Source organism: Polypterus senegalus, chromosome 13 (genome assembly GCF_016835505.1).
Source record: "Polypterus senegalus isolate Bchr_013 chromosome 13, ASM1683550v1, whole genome shotgun sequence".
NCBI lineage: Eukaryota > Metazoa > Chordata > Cladistia > Polypteriformes > Polypteridae > Polypterus > Polypterus senegalus.
The window spans coordinates 163,718,021-163,724,020 of record NC_053166.1 but is presented as its reverse complement, the minus strand read 5'-3'; the positions used below and the strand labels follow the sequence as shown (position 1 = coordinate 163,724,020).

General features: G+C 42.5%; 1 protein-coding gene across 1 annotated transcript in view; it reads left to right on the top strand.

The window, feature by feature from the left end:
• Positions 1-326: 326 nt before the first annotated feature.
• The window catches only part of LOC120542773 (putative protein MSS51 homolog, mitochondrial), a 33,101-nt gene continuing 27,427 nt past the window's right edge, over positions 327-6,000 (top strand). The window contains exon 1 of the mRNA XM_039775429.1: positions 327-394. The gene's annotated coding sequence lies outside the window, so the exon portion shown is untranslated. The remainder of the gene's footprint in view (positions 395-6,000) is intronic.

The window sequence follows — 6,000 nt, the reverse complement described above, 5'->3', positions numbered from 1 at the left end:
ACTAGGCAGTTGCTGTTGTTAAAACTTAAAAACCTATGTTGTCCTTACAAGTTTAAAAACTAAGTAGAAATGACTTTAAAATGTAAGTTAAAATATACGAATTATTTAAAAGTGCATCGCCTAGTCTTGTGAGTTGTGCAGTAATAATAATGTATTATTTCTTAAAATACTTGCCACTTTATTTATAGATACTAATAACTATTCCATAATCCTTAGAAGGGCTGCAGTTACTAAAGATGTCCACTAGAGGGCGCTGTGGACAGTAAAAGGCCTCAGAAAGCCCTGCCGTGCCGCCTGCTCCTCATTTCTAAGCTTTCTGCGTTGTGCCCAACACTTCCACCAGCACACAGAGGCAGAAGAAACCCCTCTGGAGCAGCACACCAGGCTCAGAGAGGTAAGCAAAATGTTTCATTCCACTTGTTTCTGCATATTTCGATTTTTAAAATCAGAATACAAAAGAGAGAAAAACCAATACATTTGCAGATTTTAATAATTGGATGTAGAAAATCACAATTTGATGAGGACGTCCAATGAAATTCAGTGACCATATCCTGTCATTCTAGCAGATAACTGTTGAAATTTTTTTTGGTTTGAACTCAAACATTTGTAAAAGTGTAATGCAAATAATTCCATACTTTTGTAGAAAATCAATTGTTCACTTTGTGAAGTTGTAGCTTTTTCTGTGTTACTCTGTTTTATGACTCTGTGAGGCTGGACTTTGTTTCCAAATGGTTGGAGGAGAAATTCTAATATTCTAAATTAAGAACAATTTGGTTAAATGCTTTCATGAATATTAGATTGCTAACCAGGACAGCTTGTTTTTGTAAATGAAAAATGACCTGCAAATGTTATGAAAGTTTGAAAAAATTGTTTAGAAATTGAAAATGTAAAAAACTGATTTTTAAACATGATGATATGAAGTTTATTTGTGGAACACTTAATGGTGGTTTCGCACTGAGTGTGTAATAATATATTACGTATTTGAACTTTAATATATGCCCTAAATAACTTGAAAACGTCATTGGCATGACAGTGTGATTAATGGGACTCTGTGTTCCTGTGATTAGTTTTTTAGGTCAGGATTTAAAAATAAAAAACCATTTCTCTACATAATTCAGCATCATCTCACGGTGTCTTGTTGTTGTTTTAGTGCGCGTGGGAAGACAATTCCACATTTAAATGATTAGAGGATTTACATTTTATCGGTACGCTTGAAACACCTCATCATTTGTTCTCTTCATTGTATATTCTTTTATTGACCCCCCCCTTCTTTTTGTCCCCCACTGCACACCCAGCCGACCTGGTAAGGGGTCTCTCTTTGAACTGCCTTTCCGGAGGTTTCTGCCATTCCAGTCGAGGCTGGGGGTCTGTCAAGAGGGAGGGTCTGTTAAAGCCCATTGTGGCACTTCTTGGGTGATTTTGGACTCTATAAAAATAAGTTGTATTGTATTGTGTTGTATTGTATTGTATTGTGTTGTATTTGATGCCAGCCGTTTCATAAACCTCAGCTACCTTTTTCAAGCATCACTGATTCGGATTCTAAATAGACATATTTTAAAGAGCCGGCTAGTGTTTTTATTGCTTGCTGTGGCTATTTCTGTCTCTCATAAACTGCCAGCAGCTGAGGACCACCTGCTGTCCCCCTTTAGTTTGCTCTCCTCCACTGGTGGGCCGTGAGGGTCGAATGCTGGACCTGTTAATTGCTCTCTACCTCGTTATACGCTCCTGCTTTGAGGCGCTCATGTGCAGCTGTCAGTAGGCCATCAAGGGTTAATTACGTGCTGTTAATGAAGTGCGATGAGAGATCAGGAAAGGAAATCAGAGTGCGGAGATGTGCAGCGAGTATCACTATGGCAAGGGCAAGGGGGTAACCATCAGCCTGCAGAGATGCCAGTCCGTCAAAGTGAAGTACAAAACAAATGACAGCACGTGGCCAACGCTGTGTGGCCGTTCGTTCCTACCTGCAGTCTGTTCATCTCAGAGTGTTGATGAATCCGCTTTAGAGGACCGCGTGAGATATTGTGGCCATCTCATCACATTGGGCACATTTCGGGCACCCAGCCATCTTCATGTTTTGCTTTTTACTTTCTTTGTATGTGTTTGTGGCTCCTAATTAGTTCCTGTGGATTTTTTAAGTTGTGCATATTGTAGCCATAAGTTATTTAGAGCTTTCCCATTTAATAGTTTAAAGTTTTCAGCATTCACACTTTGAAGTTGAAATACGTCTTCCATCCAGTTTAATGTTCTGCATAATGTGAACAACAAAGCAGTGTGGGTTGGCCTGGTCTGCTGAACACTCACTTAGCCGCCTGTGCCATGCCCGTGCCATGCCCGTGCCATGCCCATGTCATGTCCATGTCACACTTTCAAGCCTTCCAACTCCAGGATTTTACTGGTGGTGCTCTTTCTCAGATCCATCTTAACATGTGGGCACACTGGGCACTGGCCGAGGGCCCCGGCAGCACAGGGCCGGCCGATGGTGTTTCTGATGTTTTGCTATCAAATCAGGGCCCAGCGCACTGCTCTGCCAGCGGGCCTATAAAGTTGTTAAGACGAGAAGGAGTTTTAGTTAAAGCAAAGTTTAGGTCTTGTCATTTTTCAGAATCCTTTTGTTTAGTTGAATTGGCCATTTTATGTATGTGTGTATATATTTTTATTTTTCCCTCTCATTCAATTTACTTGTAATATTTGTACCCTGCCTAAAGATCCTCACCCTGCAGTATTTCTACATTTTTGATAAGGCATCAGTTTAGGCCATCAGTAAGGGAACTGTTTGTCATCAAGGCCTTGATACTCGCTCTGAAAAACAAACCTGCATCTTTGTAAAAAGATTCCATTTATGCTTTATGGTTGAACGTTTCTTTTTAAAGACATTGCTTCGTTGCCCTGTGCTTGAAATATTTCTCCACAAATATTGGATTTGGTTTTAGCTTATGGTTTGTATTCTTGTTCCAAGCGTTTATTTTGCAAAGCTTGCGTCCTTGAATTCCAAAGCCATTCATGTTCTGCTCTCTCCGCTTTGTTCCTTTTTCATTGTCACACATTGTCACAGCTTGGCCACATGGCCGAGTGTCCCAGCTTGGCAGTCCTGCATGTTCTGAGGTGGCACACATCCCGTCTGCCTCGGGTTCATCACCTGCGGGTCAGAGGCGCGGGAGCTCCTGCTTAATGCGTTTCCTGGCTGTGGAACTTTGGGAAGTCAGGGAGCTGCCGTTCCTTCTCTTCAGTTTTGTTTCTGTCTTCATAATTTTATTAAAAGTTGAGTTCTTTGTTCTTTTCTCATTTTGTTACAAAGAACTCTGCAGGAGATGTCGAATTGTAGAAATGTTTCTTGTTTTTCACTTTTATTGCTTGTATTCTCTACTCTGATGAAAACTTTTTTTGATTTTAACTCTTTGAGAGCTGAATAATTTTTCTAAAAAACACAATTTTCTGAGAAGCACACAAAGCAATTGTTTCACACATAAATCAACATACAAGATCTATTGTTACATGCCGTGGCTGCTGTTGGTGCATTTTTGGCATCTCTGGCAGCAATGGCTGCATGGGGGCACCTCAAGGAATGCACGGTGGACCTGCTGCCTGGCTGTCTTCACACAGCAAGTGGGTGGTTGGTGGCGGCCGCAGTGTAACGCAATATGTGGTGGTCCTCCCAGGCGAATGCTGCTGTAGGCGCACCAGCAACAGGAAAGTGTTCAACACCACAATCAGCTGGGGGCCGATCAGATGATGCTGGTACCTCACTTTTGTCCATCTCCAGATCACTTGTATCAAACTCAGTGTCCTAATCGATGAAATTATGTAAAACGTCTACAGAGTATTTTACTTAGTGCATTCGCTTTGGTCACTCTCCAGATGTCGATGCCATTTTAGAGGTGGCTTGGTCTTCGCTACTCATGCACGCGTAGGGAATCGAGGTCAAATTAACGAAGCTATTGTGAATGATAGGGGGCGCTCTCGCTCCCTTGAACCCCTGTCCAAGACTCCAGACACCAGGTAAAAGTCCTCAAGTTGACTTTATTTTTATGCCACAGTGCACAAAGCACACTCTCCACCACAATACTCCTATAAATCACCCTAAATCAATAATACACAATCCTCCAGCTCCCAGACGCGTTGCCACCCTTCCACCCAGCTCAGCTCGCCGTCTGGGACCTCCTGCAGTCCTTTTATAATCCCTGACCCGGAAGTGTTCTCAATCCCCAGCCCATATGATCCTCTTCCTATGACGAACCTCCGGGTCACAGGGCACGAAGAAGCCCTCGGTCCTCCCTGCAGCTCCCTCCTGTGGCCCCCACGGCATCCAGCAGGGCTTTGCATAAAAACTCCATTGTCCATGATGCCCTGCTGGTCTTCTGGGGACCTCCATGCTGCAAGGAGGGCTCCACCTGGCGGCTTGGGGGTATTGGCCGGGATAAATGGCCGGCCATCCTTCACACTATGTAACATTCATTCTAGCAAAGAGTGTCAAACTAAAACATAAGGGCGAGTTTTGTCGCAGCTTACAGCTGATTACCATCCTCTACCCCTGAATTTCGACAAAAGTCGACATCAGCCCTGAAAGAGTTAAAGCTAAACTTTAGGTTTTTATCTGTTAATTGATTAATTTTCTATCTTTGTAATAATTTTCTATACTCTGATGAATTAATTCTGATTTCAGTCAGTCATTATCCAACCCGCCATATCCTAACACAGGGTCACAGGGGTCTGCTGTAGCCAATCCCAGCCAGCACAGGGTGCTAGTCAGGAACAAACCCTAATCCGGGTGCCAATCCACTGAAAAGGGCACACACTGGGGACCATTAGAATCGCCAATACACCTGACCTGCATGTCTTTGGACTGTGAGAGGAAAGCCACGCAGGGAGGACTCGACAAGCAAACTCGGGTCTCCAGACTGCGAGGCAGCAGCGCTAGCACTGTGCCACCGTGCCGCCCTCTCGTTTCATTCATGATTAAATAAAGTGTTTTAGTTGCAGGTGTTTTGCTGCTCTCAATTAAGATTTACCAATGAAACTATTTGAAGCTCTTCTGACATTGCAGAGTTAATGTTGAGTTTTTCTGGTATTCATTTCACATTCTTCTGGATCTTAAATCATTCAAATCTGTCCCAATATGATCAACATCCATGCAGTTTCCAGCAGACGTCACCAGCAGCCATTGTGATCTTTGTGTGATGCCCTGCCTGGCGCCACCCTCACCAGCTCCTCAGCAGTGGCACGTATCACAGGATCTCATGCAGCAAACGCGTCTTTTTCTGCCTCCCGTTGGTTTTCTGATTATTTCATTTTTGACAGATTTTGCAGCTCAGTGAATCTTTTTATCAACTCCTTTCTGAACCCAAGTTTGTTGTCCTTCTCCTTCTTTGAAGAGTCAGCTAACCTTGCAGCCTGATGCCGATCGCCACACATCTATGACTTTTTCACAAATGTTTAGACCTTAGCAGTAGTATCTGCAGAATGGGATGGTTTGAGAATTACTGTCTTGTGTTTTTTGACATTCCATTCCTTTACATTTCCTTTAGTTTGTGATATGTTTATTTACTTTAAAGTTTTTTAAAGAGCGTATTGGTGTTTTTGTTCTTGTTTTTTCCATAGGAAATTGCACAGTTCCTTTGAAATTCACAATAACCTAAACTTACGTCAACCACAAAAACTCAAGCAATTACAAACTAAAAACAGCACAACTGAAAAGAAAAGCAAATGAAGAAAGTCATCCACTGATGCTGTCTGCTGTCCACATTCTAAATTTCTTTCAGATTTCAATTTTAATTTCAGAACTTATGGTGCAAAATATTACAATCCTAAAATTCCAGACAAAAACGGACTGAAGGAATGTCTTCAAAAAGTGTGCCATTGACAAATGTCACCACGAACAAACACCTAAGGACACGAGGCGCTCAGGCTGACGTGGCCCGAGAAGCACCTACAGCGACCACACGACATCTTCTCAGTCAAAAATCTGGCATCTTCAGCTGCTCCCTTCTTGTGTACCACAAACTC